This window comes from Chiroxiphia lanceolata, chromosome 6 (genome assembly GCF_009829145.1).
Source record: "Chiroxiphia lanceolata isolate bChiLan1 chromosome 6, bChiLan1.pri, whole genome shotgun sequence".
Classification (NCBI taxonomy): Eukaryota; Metazoa; Chordata; class Aves; order Passeriformes; family Pipridae; genus Chiroxiphia; species Chiroxiphia lanceolata.
The window spans coordinates 50,341,239-50,358,643 of record NC_045642.1 but is presented as its reverse complement, the minus strand read 5'-3'; the positions used below and the strand labels follow the sequence as shown (position 1 = coordinate 50,358,643).

At 43.1% G+C, this 17,405-nt stretch overlaps 1 long non-coding RNA gene across 2 annotated transcripts in view; it reads right to left on the bottom strand.

Moving 5' to 3' along the window:
- Positions 1 to 1,041: 1,041 nt before the first annotated feature.
- LOC116788337 overlaps positions 1,042 to 17,405 on the bottom strand; it is a 30,310-nt gene continuing 13,946 nt past the window's right edge. For both annotated transcript variants that reach the window (XR_004357602.1, XR_004357601.1), the window contains 2 exons: positions 16,314 to 16,432; positions 1,042 to 1,152 (listed from right to left, as the gene is read on the bottom strand). This is a non-coding gene — a long non-coding RNA (uncharacterized LOC116788337). The remainder of the gene's footprint in view (positions 1,153 to 16,313; positions 16,433 to 17,405) is intronic.

Here is a 17,405-nt window from a genome sequence, read left to right as displayed (position 1 = left end):
GGAATTTGAAATTATTCTGGGGGGTGGTTGTGCATTTTTGCTGTGCTTATTTCTTACCATCAGAATATTTGGACTGACCTAGAAACAGCCAGAATAAGTGAAGCAAGGATAAAATTTTCTGCTGCCTGCACTTGTGCTCAGGTAAAACTGGAAGATGGTTGTACTCAATGTACCTACTTCACTCTAGTCCTTTGAGATTTAATAGAAAATGTCAGCTTTTCCTTCAGTCATTTAAATAGAATTCTGCTGGACTCAAAGAAAATGTGAATTTGCTAAATCATATTATGATTCAGTATGATTTCTTATGGCATTGGTCTGTGACACTCTCTGTGGGGTTCCCCTCAGTTCCAAACCTGCTAATTTCAAACCTGTTAAGACAAACAGGAGGTTTTCTGAGACCCTCAGTTTTGAAGTTAACACCAATCACATGTAGCAAACAAGCAGTGTATCAGCATAACCACTGCTGATTTCTCTTAAGAGTAATCACTGCAGCATGTATGTACAGATGCACAACTCTCATTAGCATCCAGGTATTTGTTGGATTTTTTCCTGAATCTTTATGAGACAGAGACTGCCAGGATCCCTGACATCAAAGGGCTCCACAGGCAGTTATTTCTGGTCAAGTATAAAACCTCTACAATTTTTTGGTGAACCTGTGGGCTGAGTTCCCTGTTGTTTTTATGAACACACTGAGCTTTATCCAGGTCTTTGACTTCTCTCCAGTATTTGGACCATGTGATCTTGTGCTTTCCTATGAGCTGTGTCCTGCTAAGCCCCCAAAAGTACAAATGCAGACACTTCAGCTGATCATAGCTGTGTCAAGGTCAGAACAACAGCCCAAATCCCTCCCAGAAGAGAATGGGGTAAAACAAGCCCAGGGCTGTAGGAAAAGCAGACTGTCATAGTGGGAGAGTGGCGTTCCCATTAGGGCTACGATTGATGCACAGAGGAAATTTCTGTTCTTACAGGTTTTTATTTTTCCTTTGAAATGCATTTTTTCATCTTCCAGTTTATTTTTTGTGGAGCCAGAAAGGAGGCTGCTTTGTGTACATCAGGGTTCTTCTGGAACCAGAAAAAAAATTTGGGCTTCATTTTGTCCTGAACACTGCACAGAGACAGGAAAGACCTTCATCCAGTGGGGAGGGAAAGTGCCTACAAACAGATAAAACAGCTCATGTTTGTATGGGGAATGAATATTTTGTTGACCAGGATTAGCAGGCAAACAACTCTACAGCTGATTGGTGGGCGTTGGGACAGTCAACAAGAATTATTATAAACACTTTTAGAGGACAATGAAATACTCCAGGCAGTTATAAATCTCTTAAGTCATATATTATTGGAGGAACACCTGTTTTAGATAGCAACCCTGCTGCTAGAGGATGGAAGTTTAGGTTGTAGCAGCAAAAGGTGGCAAGTTCAATAAATAAGAATAATAGAGTAAGACCCTCAAGTGGAGTAAATCAGTGCAGCTTCATTGAAGCTGTTGGAACTAAGTCAATTTACAGCAGTAAGAATCTGGCTTGTAGTCAACAGGGATTTTTTAGGATGTTTAAAACTTCTCCATTTAGAGAATTCTCCTCTGCCTTATGCCTGTGCACTAAATCGTATCCACACGAAAGTCCTTGCCATATAATGAGGTCATTTCGGATATGAGTGTTCATTATATGCTTAGGTAAATTAAAGGGAAAAAATACATCATTAGCAAAGTCTTAAATAAAGGATGGAGCAAGGTTAGCGAGTGAGAACTATTTAAATAAAATCAATCTCAGCCCTGGAGAGTTAATGGGGAGTGGCTTTCTGTGGAAAAAGGCTGATGCTCTGTTGATGCTGCACAAAGAAGCTGAGCGTTACAGCCATGAGGAATTAAAAGCAGGGGCTGAGGTTTTTTCTAGGTTAATATTTCAAGCTTTCTAAATTTCATTCTGTGACATGCCATGAATGCAACCTAGGTTTCCAAATTCAGAAAAATGCTCTGATAAACACATATTGCTGAAGCAAATGAAACTGAAGGCTCATCCGGTTTTACTGTAGCACTCGTAGTATTAAGAGGGATTGTAATATAATCCTCTTCAATGAATAACCCTAACAGATGTTATCAGAGTTGCTCTGTATGAGCTGTGGACCTCTTGCTAGAACTCCCTCTGTGGAAGTCCAGTTCATAAATTGTCCTAATGGGCTGCCTGCCTCATCCTGCTGCTGCCGCGGCATGAAAAGGAGGTGGTTACCAGAGGCCTTGAAAGCCGGCATTATTCCCATCTGTTTTTCATTACAGTACTGCTAAATATTTCATGCTTTTTGTTTTACAAACAAGTAAGAGCAAAACTAATCTTTTTGTTTAATGTTCCTTGATCGACGTTTAAAGGAGGAAAAAAAGAAGTTTTGGGTTTGGTTTGTTGTTTTTTTTCTTTACTTCAGATCTCTGCAAAAGCTTTTAATGGAAGATAGAGCAGATTTCCATTGACTTTTCTGGTGGGCTTTTTATGGCACCATTGATACAGGAAAAGATACAGGGGAAATCCAGATGATGAATGTGCTGTTCAATCAGCTGGGATTTCTTTGCTTGCGAGGAGATAACTCGATGAAGTGCAAACAGAAACAGGGAGCAGACATTGACTTCTTGTCAGCTATATAGAGAGCTATCTCTGGCTGGGGCTGCTGGAAAACACAGCAGCTATTAGTCCCCCTTTGCCCTTTCACAGCGCCCTGTCAGAGGGTCCCCAAGCACTGCAGCCAGAGCCATCCATTAAACCACAGGGCAACAAGTCTGTTTAATTACCTCTCCTTTACAGGGAGGGGGAGAACAGCTCTGGGAGGATTCAGCTGACATTTTAACCTCCTGGTTCCCTAAACTCCCACTGAGGTGGATGAATGAAAGCATTCCCATGGGCACTCAGCATCTCTGGCAGCAGGTGCTGCCCCTGCCCCAGAGGAATGTAGGTGACCCAGCTCCACACAGTGACCTCCATACACAGGGCAGAGGTGAGGAGGAGGTCAGGAGCCTCCTTGGGACATGCAGTCTCCCCTCAGGTGACCTGTGGACATGCTAGACAAAGGTTTTGAGCAGTTTCTTTCCAATCCAAAGCACACGCTGGCACAGAGCGTCTTGAGTGATACTGTTCCACTCTAATTGCAGTGTTGGCTGGTTTATCTGGTGTTTGGACAAATACCTTCATTATGGCACCCAATGGGCTACTTTAGCTGTGAAGCCTAATTGCAGGCAAAATGTGTGAAATGTCACTCAGAAAGGGCTAAACACTCATAGAATCATAGAATGGTTTGGGTTGGAAGGGACTTTTAAAGATCACCTAGTTCCAACCCCCCTGCCATGGGCAGGGGCACCTTCCATTAGACCAGGTTGCTCAAAGCCCCATCCAACCTGTCTTTGAACACTTCCAGGAACAGGACGTCCACAACTTCTCTGGGCAACTTGTTCCAATGCCTCACCACCCTCACAGTAAAGAATCTTTTCCTAATATCTAATCTACTCTCATTCCATTTAAAACCATTACCCATCATCTTATCACTAACTACCCATGTAAAAAGTCCCTCTCCCTCCTTTTTATAAGGCCCTTTTAAGTACTGGAAGGTGCCCTAAGGTCTCCTCAGAGCTTTCTCTTCTGCAGGCTGACAACCCCAACACTCTCAGCCTGTCTTCATAGGAGACATGCTTCAGTTCTCTTGATCAACTTTGTGTCCCTCCTCTGGACTCACTCCAGCAGGTCCATGTCCTTCTTATGCTGAGGTCCCAGAGCTGGACACAGCACTCCAGCTGAGGTCTCATGAGAGCAGAGTAAATATTAAGACAATATGAATGTTCCCTCTTTCAGTCTGTTGAAGCTTGACCCTGCAATGGAGTGATGGTGTGTGAGTGCAGATAGTTAAATCACCATCTACATTTGACCACCTAGTAATACTTTTTATATCATTGCACAAACAGAAATGAGTTTGTCTGATCCACTCTTGAGGTGAATTCTCTGCATTTATTGCAGGATGAATTTTTCCCTGATGGCTGATGCATCAACCATCCCATCCCTTTCTGCCATAATCACTGGCCCGAATTCAGAGGCAAAAGTGAGTCTTGGGTCTTGATTCTAATGCTTGCCTGCAAATAGGCTTTATAGCTTATGCTGAACAAGACACCCAAGCAGTAAAATCATATACCACTTTCTACATTATGTTTCTTATTTTTCTAGCATTTTCCTCCCAAAGATCTCAAGGCCCACTGCAAGGTTTGACTAATTCTCAACAGTCATCTGTGTATTAAGTTCTTTTTGCTAATTACAGCTGAAACACTACTGCCAGAGTTTTACATTGCTGTTCTTGAGCATCTCCCTACAATGGCACACAATAGTTTCACTCAGGACTGTAAAAATAAATTGTAACTTCTAATGGCCATAGTTCCTTGCATTCCATCATTTTCACTGAGGATTTTGACGTTCTTCTTAAAAAAATTTCAAATCCAGGAATAGTAAATGCCGAGTCATAAAAGCTTAGGAAATGGGTCGAATCAGAGTGCAAGGCAGCATTACAGTGTCTGATCTGCTGTCTCTGATAATACCCTCACAAGACAAGGGTCCCTCTTTCCCCACCCCCCCCATTCCTGAACAAATGAATTGCAGCATGTATGAAATCTCCAGAGGCCATCTGTGACTGTAATTCATTTACCCACCGTATTATGGAACAGATTTTCCAGTGAGTTCAAAACTCGGGAAAGGGGGGGGAAGGGAATAGTATGATGAGAAGGATCTGTGATCCATATCTAAAAGTAAAAATATTATTCAATTGTCATATTTGATGGATAAAGTGTCTGACACACCAGGCAAAGCCATAGCAACTAGATAAATATGCTTAAAACATTTAATTTTGATACATTAAGAATGAGCTGGAGCAGGAGTTTATCGACACTGAAATTAAGCAGACATTTCTAAGTTCCTAAAAGCCTCTGATTTTGTTTAGTTTGGAAGAAAATTTGCTGTAGATAACTTGGAAGTGTAAGGGGAAGTTGGACATGGTGCACAAAGGAGCAGCTCTGACAGGTCAGGAGTAGCAGTTACGTTTCTTCTTCATCTGTTGTTTTCCAAGTGCCAACAGCCCCCACCTCATTTGCATTAGACCACAAGAGGCCTCATGGCAAACTTACAGACCCTTGGCTTCTGCTTTTAAATTGAAATTAGTATGTTCAATTATGATTTTAGCTGTTCAAAAATATTTTTATATATAAGGCAGTCTCAATATTTCTGTAATGCTGTTAACATTCAGTAATTGTGATTAGCAACACATCCTCACAAACAGCCAATTGGTTATGTGGCTGTAAGCATTAGATTTCCACCCTGAGTAGTTCCAAGGATGTCACTGAAGCTGCAGCAGGAATTAATTCACTCCATGGCAGCTGGCAGGGTTTGTGTTTACTCTATGGGTCACGTTGGTACCCACTGGAGGGTTTTCATTCTGCACTAGGTTCTGTGTTTCTTCATAAAGTGATACAATGCAGAAGATGGAAATGGTGCAAACGTCTAAAAATTGTTTTCTGTAGACACCTGATCAGGAGCTACAGCTGAAGAAGGAAAATGTTCACCTCCACACAGTAATTAAGGGGCTGTGTTGGAGCAGAGAGGATTGGAGAGAAGGCAAGGGAAGAAGCAAGACTCCAAAGGAGCAGTTTACCTTGCTACCAGTCCGAAATCTATAAAAGGAGCTGCACCAAGCCCTCCACCAGCAGCCCCTGGCACTTGCAAGAGCCAGTATCAGCTTTTTTCTCCTAATGCATGATACCCTGACATACCTTTCTCTGAGCCAGTGCAGCGGTGAAGAAGACACATGCAACCACTTTCTTCTCCCTCCTCTTCAAGGGATTGTGAACACACTCACCTCACCTAACCCACGTGGGCACTCTGGGGTATGAACTGAAAAAGGGCTGGGGAAGAGCAGGTACAGCTGAGCATTAACAGCCTGGCTTCCAGCCTCTGGAGAAGGATTCACAGCTCCTCAGTTGTGCAAAGCAAGCCAAGTGCGCTTGCCTGAGGGCTGAGTGAGCCAAATACTGCTAATACTGCTACATTATTACTTTCAACATTACCATCACAGCTCACTGGGGATGAAGTAATTGACGATTGTATTTCTTTTTTGCTCACACTTTCACATCTATAGCAGATAAACCACTTTGCAGCATGCCCACAATGCTGAGTGTATTTTTTTTTTATACAATACTGGCAAAACATTCAGTGGCAAGACTTGGTAAACACCATCAAAACTGTATATTTTTAACAATTTATTTTTCCATTGGAGAACTAAGACAGAAATGTGCTTTTACTGGTGCAACTATATCTATGCAACAGACCTTTTTTTGCATGCCTACATATATATATATATATGTATATATATATCATGACACCCATGATCAGCAACATTTGTAGTGTCAGGTTTGTCTTGGTGAATACAGATATTAGGTAAGAGATTAGTAAGTAAAACCATTGTAAGCTCCTCCCTGTCTCAGCTATGCTTGCTACTCTTCAAAAAATGCGAAGATGGTGAGAAACGTGACTGACTGCTTTGGTAATTATCACTTAATTTACACAGAGTGGCAATTTGGTCCCAGAAAACTAAAATCAAATTCAAAGAAAACCAAAAACCATTCAAGACCCAACCTGTCCAAGGCCAAACCAAGGAAATTAAAATAAAGGAAAGATGCATTAGCAAGGTTAAAAGCAAAGAATAATGTAATTTATGTATGGAAAACAAAAAGGGTAAATGACAAATGAAGTGGCAGCTTTCTAAGAAAGGGAAGGGGAAAGCGGGCTGAGCTGCAGATGGAAATACTGTGCCAGGAGTAAGAGGAAAAACGTGGCAGGGAGAAGAAGTGGGAGTGGGAGAGGAGTGGGATGGGGCAGGAAGGATGGGGCTATACACAACACTGAGCACAGGTCTGGCCCAGCGGGAGGGTGGCACAGAGGTAACAGCCTGATGCCACAACACACCTTCTGTGGAGGCACTGGATGGGGCTGGGATTTCCATTCTGCCTCCGTTTGTGTCATGGGTGTCCTCTGGTCACAGGGGGAACCAGGGGCAAATCCTGCTCTCCCCAGGAAATCACTGCTAGAACTCCCCTTGGCTTTCCTTGATTTCACAATGCAATAGTGATTTCTCACTTCAGCAATCTAGCCCACAAAAGTGGAGAAGAACTGGGGGAGACTCGATGTTTTCCATGACCACCTGTGGGTACCTGACTTGCAAAAGACCCAAGAGAGACAGTGCTCAGGGGCAGAGTGAAGGCACAGTCTCAGGCACAACCAGGTGCCCCACTGGGCATGGGAGTTGCATGGCACTGCCAGGGATTGCTGGTGCCACCTTCCATCCGCTCCGTGCAGCTAAGGTGTGGTGAGACTTTGGGGAGCTGATCTGCAAAAGGGGAAAAACAGGACTCCATGGTCAGACCTGCCTATGGGTCTGACCAAATTTGTGCCCCAGCTCCATGCCCTGAAGCAGCACTGGGTTTTGCAAGGGCAGAGGAAGCAGCATCTCAGGCAGTCAGGACTTAGCCTGGACGTAGCCATCAGCCTGGAGGGGCACAGCTATGCCAGAGATCTACTGTCCCAGCCTCAGCTTGTTTCCTCAGCACTCAGCAGAAAAGCCAAATGCCTGCTGCTAATAATCATGTCTAGAGATAATTTTTAATAACCCTTTCAATCAGGAATCACATTGCTCATGGTAAGAAATTCCAAAGTGATCTTTCATGTTGTCGCTGTCTTGCTGTGTTTGGCTCTCCAGCTCTCTTTCGGCAGCTAGTGGGGGAAAAAGTGCTCCTGGCATAGGGGAATGCCCAATCCCCTGCAGAGGAGCCAGAAGCTGCACAGCAGCTGGCCCTGGCCCCGCTGGCAGGCAGGCTGGCAGGGAACCTGTTAGGCTGGTCTCCATCAGATGTTTGGCAGAACTAATCCATACCCAAGGGATCCTTATAACCAGCAGTTATACCCATTTTCCTTCCAAAACTGTCTCCAGTGTTGTACTGAAGGCAGAGGCCAACAGAAATCAGCTGCTGGCCATGCCCCTTGCCACAGGGCACACAACAGGCTGTGTCCCTGCCTCCTAGGCTGTCTCCAGCTGCCTTGGACAGTCTGGTGGGGGTAGCATGGCTGTCTGTCAGCAGTGCAGTCCTCTCCAGAGGCCACCTGGCAAAGCTTCAGGAAAGCTGGAGGGAAAGGTCTGATGGAGAGTACGGTTAAATTTCTGTATAAAAGTAGTTAACCTGCATGCCCGCTGTGCTGGAAGGGCAGCTGTTGAGTCTGAGTATCTCCTTTAGCTTTAGAGCAGACCCAAAATGCAAGATTTCATCCTAGAATGGGCAAACTTGGCCACAATTTTCTTCATGGGGCCAAATTTTAAGAACAGCTGTTCCCACTCCTGCATGCCACGCCCTTTCAGAGAGTGACAAATGGTTCTTATTTGTCCTTGACAAAAGCCAGTCCCTGTCTGAGTTTTTTTATGACATTTTAACTACTAGTCAGCCACCTTGGTTTTGCTGTGGGAAGAGCTAAATGGAGCAATTAGAAAGAACAAACACAGTGCCACAATATTTCTTAGTGTATTTGGCAGCACTGTCCTCTACTCACCTGATGTGGCAGATGGGTCATGCAAGTGGGAATGGACAATATGTGCATTGCTGGGCCACTCCTCCAAGACAGCAAAAAGGGTCTAATTTCTTATGACAGAAAACAGGACTGAGAAGACTTGTGTTAAGCAGGAGAAGAAATATAAGCATTTTCTTTGGTGCCACTTTCGTCCCAGCCTCTGAAGATGGAAGCCAATGTCCTGGAGAGCTGTGTTGGATCAAACTGGTAAACCAAGGTAGCTATCACTATTTGGATGTCACATTATCCTTGGTGGTTTTGCCTATTCTTGGGGAAAAACTTGGGTTCCATAAAAATGAACACTAGCTGTCTCAGGGCACAAGCAGGCTCTCGCATTTGTGCAAATCTATTGATATTGGAAGAGAAGAAAGCCAGAACATTTCTATTGGCACCTAAAACATATCTAACAAAAACCACACCCATGTGTCTGTACAGTGCTGCTCACTCTCTGCTCTGGCAAGTGCAGTTACGAGTGCCAGCAGCAGGCAGAAAAAGGATCACTTCTGTTTTTAAACCTGTTTGTATTAGCTTCTTACCCGTGAGGAGCCTGAGTGCACAAGCAATCAGCAAGAAAAGCTGGGCAGTTTCACAAGCTGAGAAGTCCCTGAGGTCTGTGGACTGAGGCCACCTGCCTGGGAGCCCAGAACTCTCACAGGGAGATGTATTCCCATAGTGCTGGGCATTCACTCAGTAAAAAGGTGCCAAACGAGAACAGCCGGGAATGGACTATGGTCAGCACAAAAAGAGGTTATCTATTTTTTAATGTTTTTTATTTGGAGGACTTGGCTGGTAGGACCCTCCTCAGAGAGCCCACGTGCTGACCTTGGATGCAATCAAGTTCCTAGTTTGTATCTCTAATTTGCACTGTTGCTATGGAAAGATGTTTTGGGGCACACGTGTGTGCATGAACTCACGAGGCTGTACATGCTTCCCAAGGGAAGATGGCAGGCTCCATTTCCTCTGCCCCTTTTATATCACAGCCTGAAACATTTGTGTTTAAATTCCATCACATCGTGCAAAACCTCTTCTGTTTCAACCAGCCAAAACCAGCTGCTATTTCTTCTTTTGTTTGAAATAGCAAAGCAAAACAGTGTTTACTTTAATTCTTGAGAGTGTCACAGATAATCTGTGGGATGGAGTCCTCATTTTCCATGCACTCCAAAACTACAGAGTGTCACGCACAGCTGTCAGTAGCACAAAAAAATGAAATCAAGTTGCTCAGCTCAGACAAAAGCAGATAAAAGTTCTATGTGCATTTTCCTGTAAGAGAAAAGGTGGAAGGGATGAGGAGAAGAATCTTAACATAAAAGAAATGTGAGGATTTTAGGCACTCACAAGAGGATAAAAGAATCTGAAATCTGCCAGTAAAGAGGGATCTGTTGCCTTCTTGAAGCATACTCTTTTTTTCCTCCCTCTTCATTATAAAGCAGCTATTACAGAACATAAATGACCTTGTAGACTCGTGAGATATTCCTGCCAAAAAGCGTATCCATTATCAAGTAATACATTTTCTGCTTGTGTAGTTCCAGTGTACTCTTTTGAAAAGCAGTAAGTTCTCTTCTGTCTCCCTTATCACATTTCAGGATGCCTTTAGTCATGGGACTCTGCTTATTCAGTAGTTCATGTCAAACTTACTTCAGTAAGCAAAAATTAGAGTTCTTTGAGAATTGCTTCCTGTTCCCCAGTGAGGGATGTGTTAGGCTTGGTCCTTCTCTCAGTAAAATATGTTTGAGGTTTGCTGTTGATTTCATGGAAGCCATGAAGGCACAAAACAATAGTTGTTGAGACTAAGTCTCTCCCGAGCTATGTTAATTCACAGCACCTGAAGTGTCCTTTTGCAAGAAATCAACAGCAAAAAGAAAATGAACATTTGGGACAAACACTTCAAAAAGCTAGAAACTAATTTAAAAATGGATCATAGCTCAAGTTGTCCTGGCCAGCTGTGCTGCTATACAACTTGTACAGCATGACACCTTGGTCTCTGGTAGGGAATAACTTTAGGTTAAAGTCAGACAAAAATAATGCCTGATAAATAATAAACTCCAAATGCTAGAAGCAACCTGAAAGCAGCATCATCCCAATGCCTTCAGGGGACAGTCGTGACCAGCCCTCCATCTAGTCCACTTACACTGGTTGGCATCAGCTGCAAACAGGCCACAGACCATCCTAACAAGTTGCTCACATAGATGACCACACAATAGGAAATTGCGCTGCAAAAAGTAGTACTGTAAATGCATTTCAGAGTCCCAAATTCAGGTAAATATTGTTGGCCTCTGATGTCAAAACCTGTATTTGAGGGCTTTTCTTCATGATACATTAAGTGATACAACAATAAAAGTTTGTTAAGAGTGAAAGAAATATCCAATATTTTTGTCTAAGAGAGTGAGCCTTTTGTTTGCTCAAAATAACTCATATATTGGAGTTGTGCCCTTAAGAGTACAGCTACTTGCTTTCATTTAAGAAAAAATTAAAATTGCTATTGTTATTGTGTCCCAAATTTTATTCAGTCATAATGCTACTCAGGTGTTTATTGTTGCTCTAAAGTATTCAGGCATTTCAGTCCGATGGAGGATGGAACACCAGCCATCCATGTGTGGTGCATTTTCTATCAGACAATTGCAGGTTTGCAACAAAAGAAAAGAAAAAAGTGTTTGCAATAAAAGAGTCCAAGAAATGCAGAAAAATGTTGTGGGTTTTTTTAAAGATGTTTCTTGCTAGGAACTGAGATTTACGGTAGCCTCTCTAGCACCTCGAAATACTGTGTCTCAAGATCACACCAGGATCATTAATGGCTGGCCCACGAGCTCCGTGCTACCAGAGAAAGGCATGTTATCATTGTCATTTCATGGTTTCCCCAAATTCTGACACAAAGCAAGCTGAACTTGCTGTTTTGCATGGACTCACACGTGATGTTTCAGGCTTTTGTTGGCCTAAGAAGTCCAGTGTCATCACCAGGCTGAAGTTTGTGGCTCTTCCCAGCTCCAGCCTCACCTCCCACCCATCCTCTTGGCATGTGGAAAGAAGGCAACATCAGAGCACGTTTTAGTACAAGGCCAGGCTGTTGCTCAACAGGCTAGACAAACTAAGCTTAATGTGGACTAGCAGTCCACTTCAGCAGCAAATATTTTGGCCTTGGCATGATTAGGGATGCTCTTAGCTTCTCATTGCAGATGGGGCCAGAAAGTTCTTTTGCAGTGTCCCTGGAGTGACCCATGCCCTAGCTCATTACATTGCTAGAAATAATCATGAATGCTTGAGAGAAAATCCCCTTTAAGGATGGTGTCACTGTCCTCACTTACAGAGGGACAAAGAGAAGCCACGGGCTGCCCTGAAGAGGGTTACCTGGCAGTGCAAGGGCCTCAGGATGACAAGCTGGTGTGATGGGTCCTTCACAAAAAATCCAGTTTTGGGGGTGGAAGAGCTTTTCCTGAGTCCAGCATCCCTCTTGAGCTGATGCTGCCCCAGGGAGATGGGCAGTTCATGCTCTAGGAAAAGTGATGCCTGGGATGGCACCTGGATGCCAAATGCTCCTCCTCCTGTGCTGCACTGCAGACTGCATCTCCCCCAGACACAGGCAAAACAAACCTGGTTTCTGACTCACTTAAAGGAATCAAGCCCATGGCTTCTGCAGAAACAGGGTTTCTGGCAAAATGTTGAAGAGCCATTACTTTATTGGGCTAAGCAGTCTCCAACAGCTCATCCAGAGTTCTGGTTGATCTGCATACAGTGGATAAAAATTAAGCATTTACAGCTTCTGTTTACATTTCTGTTAATCAGTTCAAATTTCTTTTCTTGTTTGCAAAACAGGCATATAAATTACTATTTTTTTTTTACCGAGCTTCTTTCCTATTGGTAATATCCCAGTAGCATCATCTGGGCGGATGTGACCCCCAGGATCCTTCCAGTCTCACTGCTGACCTGAGAATGGTTCAGTCAGATCACCTGTATACTCCAGGCATGTCAAGGATATCAGTCTCACTGTGTTCTAGTTTTCCCTTTCTGAGGTAAATTATAGTGTAGCATTAGACACTTCCACCTTCCTCTATGCCTGGAAAACAGCTTCATGCTCAAGGACAAATGGTCTTCCAGGTAAGGCATTGGACTCATCTGATGTGGCCTGACTTCATTTCTCTTCCATCAGTGTCTCACTGTTCTGAGACAAACTCCCTGGTCCCAAAATACAAATAGTCCCTTCAAAAATAAGGTTATTAATATATGTGTCACATTAAATGGAAAAAAAATCTATTGATATTTTTGAGACTACTGATTAAAAAATGCCATAGAACAGCCTTATAACTAGCTCTAGGCAAATATCTATGTCTACCTTTATCATAAGGAGCAGATCCTGGTTTCGAGTGAATTTACATTGTGTTGTTGGGGTTTTTTAAACTGTATTAAGTTAAAGCTGCAGCATGTGTTTGTGAGAGAAGACTTTACAAATGCTCATAGCAGTGGAAGAAACTCCATCAGAACCACTTTTTACTACACACAGGATATGTTCTTCATCTGGGAAAGACAACTTAAATGATGGGTGGATTTTTATGTCTAATAAAGCATTAACTGTGATCTAAACTTTTCCTGCAGCTAAAGTATTTAGAATGGCTCTTTCCTGTGTGGATTCTCTGGTGTCTCTCCTCTACCCAGCTGCTTATTTAGTACAGAAATTGCAGGAGCTTCCTATCTTCGTGATTTCTTCTTCTTGGTGAAATCTGGTTGAAACCAGTCCGTGAGTTCAAAAGTTGCTATGAGAAGGGCAGTTAGAGACAAAAAAACACACATACACGGTGTTCACATAAGCATTTTCACCCAAGTTAAAAACAGAAAACCAGTGAAATACTCAAAACCTACTTTAAAAATAAAGTTTAGGCTGGTGACAGACTTTTTTCTCTCCAGTATTACCCATCAGTATTTGGCTGTCCAGCCTCAGCATGCTGATGGAGTGCAGGGTAAGCCACCAGCCCTGGCAGTGCTTTCTGTGATGTGAACACTGGGTAGTTGTACCACAACCTCATTCCCCAAAGGGCTAGTACAGGGGTACAATTGTTGCCCTTGGGGAGGAAAGAGTGCTGTTCCTGTCCTGTGTAGCTAAACTCTCACATCATTCTTTCTACATGAGCTTCTCCAGAGAATGCCATTGCTCCCTAACTTGCATATATTGATACCACAAATAACCATGGAAATGGGACTAATCCAAGTCTTGGATGGGAATTTCTGTCAAAATTTGGATCAAAATCCTCATGACAGGGCCAGCTGGGAGCCTCCAGCATCAGTACCTTGGTGATGTGTCTGCAAGGGTATGTCACTGTTTCCCCATAGGACCTTCCCCAGGACAACAAACCCACCAGCCTGTGAGACACCAAATCCATCCCTCTTAATGAAGATGATGCACCCTGACATACTCCAGTGGAGCAGGGCTTGCCCAAGCAAAAATCATCGGGTAAATTCAGCAAAGAGCAGCTTTTTGCAGGAATGTGACCTGCTTGTCTTTGTTTACCCAAAGCCGAGGATTTCTCGATTTTGCTGAGAACAGTTTTCATTCCACCTGCTGCCTGTCACAAAGTTATAGTTGTGCTGCCATGTAAAATGGAGACAGCTGCAGAAAAGCACCCAGACTGCATCAACAAAAGGTCCTAAACATGAGGGAACATTAAAAAAGGAAAAAAAAAAAAAAAAGAAAAAAAGAGGAGATGTAGCTCAGCCAATGCAAACATGTAAGAAACTGTGCGAGGGCTCAGAAGAGAAACCAGATTGCTGTTGAAATAGCTGGTTAACATTTTGTCTGGAAGCACAGCTTCAATAAAAATAGGTAAGGAAACCAGCTAAGGACCCCCAATGGCAAACATATTTATTGAGAATCCAATAAAAGTCTCAGAACAAATAGCCTGAAGGACCTGTAGACACAGCCTCTGCTGTAATAAAAATGCAATACAAGGCATCAGGGAAATGGTAAGGGAAAAAGGCTGCTCCATGAGAAAACCAAACAAGAATCCCAGAGCACAAGGCCTGGAGACGCAGTCTGGGATGTAATAAAATAACTGCCATTGGGGAAAAAGAAAGAAAAACACAACATCTAACAAAGGCACAAAGAAGCCCCAGATACCCCAGCTAGTCTAGAAAATCGCCACAAGTTGCCATAAAAACACATGGGAAAATAGGAAAAGAGTAATGGCTGCAAAGTGATCAACTCCTGCAGGTACCTAAGGGCAGCGCGTAGGCGAAAGTCCACAGGAAGCCATGTCAGCTGCAGTAAACTCTGAGGGTGCCTAGGAGACAAGGCTGTAAAAGGTGACAAAACAGCGGCCTCAGAGGGACTAAATCTCTGCATTGGAGAGAGATTTATTTTAAATGCAAACCCCACATTGCACAGAGCTGTGGTTTTTGATTTATTTATCTTGGTCAGCAAAACTTTTTGGTAGTTACAAAAAATGCTAGAAAATTTTTATCATAAGTGCATAGGCAAAAGTGGTTTCAGAGATGTCCGCTCACTCAAAGGGTTCAATCTGAGCCTGCTTATCGTGAATTTTCGTGTACCACAAAAGCAGCCAGAAAAATGGGCTATTATCATCAAAGTCATTGTCATGTTAAGTACTGTTAATGAAAATCTTAAAAAATAATGGTTCGTAGGAACAAGCAAGGTTTTTTATTAAGGCAAACGAGAAAATGGAGAAAGAAGGTGATTTTCATTTCCTGGCTTCAGTCACACACTGCAGGTCATGACCATAAAAGAGCAGTTGCTTGTCACAAGGCAAGGACCTGCTCTCTCGGGCTGTGCTGCTGCCTGCACCCCTGCTCGGCCAACAGAAAGCCTGCACTGACAGGACAGGTCCGGGTTGGCCTCTCAGCAGCACATCCTCCTGGATGCTGGCAGTGCAGCATGCCTTGCTGCAGAGGCAGGTCTGCCACAGATGTTTCTCATCACTGCTCCTGGTTTTACCAACAGTGGGTGAGGGCAGCGTGTGACAGTTCTGCCTGGGTTCTGCAGGGATGCCCTCAGGACAACCCGAGGTGCAAACATTACCTTGTTTTCTCCAGATAAATTCCAGCCTTGGAGGAGATGTGGCACATACTTGTGCTATGAATAACACAAGTCTGCAGCTGAGATTTCTGAATCTCTTCAAAAATTGGTTCAATCTACATCTAGAGGTTTTGGTTTTTTGTTGTTTTAAAATAAAATATATACTTCTTCTGGAACAGAATTAATTTGACTAGAAATGTGATAGAAGTTGGCAGTAGTAAAGTATTTTTGTTTACATGCCTCTCTATTAGGAAACCTAAAGCTGACAGTGCTAAGTTAGACCCATGAATCCATTTGTCAAGTTTTACTTTTCGTTGCTGACAAAGAAGTACGTGCTTTTTTAACAACTGTCCTTTCACCTGTTTGTCAGCTCTGCTCCTTGCAGTAATCACTTTAAACCACCTACACTTTTAAAATTGTCCTTTCTGAGCTGGGCTGCCTGGGCTGCAGAGTTCCAGGGTTTGCTGGACACGTGGTTTAATGGTAGAGGATGGTGGTGTTCAGATACTCGCATGAATCTTCAGCCAAGCATGTAGTGGGCTGTTCCTCACAGCTTTGATCTCCTCAGCTCCCACAGATACTTTGGGGTAGATTTTGCCCTTCTTGGGTAATTTACAGTGTCTCTCCCTGCCAAGGAGACTTCAAGTTATAGCCCCTTCTTCCAGTCCTTCCACCTGATGTGGATTTATCCATCACTTCCATCTGTTGTTTTGCCGTGAAGTGCTCCAAGGACACGGCGCTGTCTGCAGTTCACCAAGCCTTACGTGCAGGGGTGCTCTCATCACATGCAGGTCTGGAAGGAAGAGAACCCAAAAATACCAGTTACAGCAGAAAGGTTAAGTTCAGAAAGGTTAAGCTGTTATGTCTGTGGTCCAAAAGAGTGGTGAGCTGAGCTCATTCCACCAAGTCTCTTGCTAATCTGGTGCTCTCATGGGTGTGAAATATTATCAGCTGTTAGAGTTATTAACCAGTGTTAACCAGGTAGTGTGTGTACTGAGCTATGTTTAAGGTTACCTGTGCCATTAAGGGCTTACAAACTCAATTAAAGATTTTAGTGCTCAACAGTTAATGGTTAATTTCTGCAGATGTCCTGTTTCCAATTACTATTCATATATAATGTAAGCAGCATGGCATCACACTTCAACTCAGACAGACCTATTTTTTTTTTTAATATATTGTAGACAAGCAGAAGGTTTCACTTAATTGCATAATACTCAATAGTTAGTATTCCTGGAGTGTCTTTGAAATCCCAACTATTTTCACCTTTCTTTTTCTATTATTATCACTGTTCCCCATCTCACTTGTGCTCATCTGACCCCACAAGGGTATGGGAATGTTCTTTGCATTGTGCCATGACCCCACTGCCCAACAAGGAGGAAGGAATGCTGTGAAATGGCCCTTCTGGTCCCTACACTCACAGGGAGAGATTCAGAGGTTTTCTTTTTTATCTCTCATTGGAAATGATGAGGGAAGCTCACAGCCCCCAAAGTACATGGAGGAGCTGAAATGCAGATTTAAAAGCCTACATTTGAGCCTGCTGTGTTTGGAAATTTTTAAACAACAAAAACCCTCTTGTAAGATCAACTCTGGTAACAGAGTGTTTGACTAAATCTGCAGAGGGAGTTAAATGGAAAGTTCTGAGTCCTGGAGTTACACCCAAGTGGAAGGAAACTTGCTGCTGTCAGTAAAGAGAAAGAGTAAATAAATCAGTTCTCAACTAATGAGGCAAATAAATTTGTAACTGGAATCACCTATTATGAAAAATC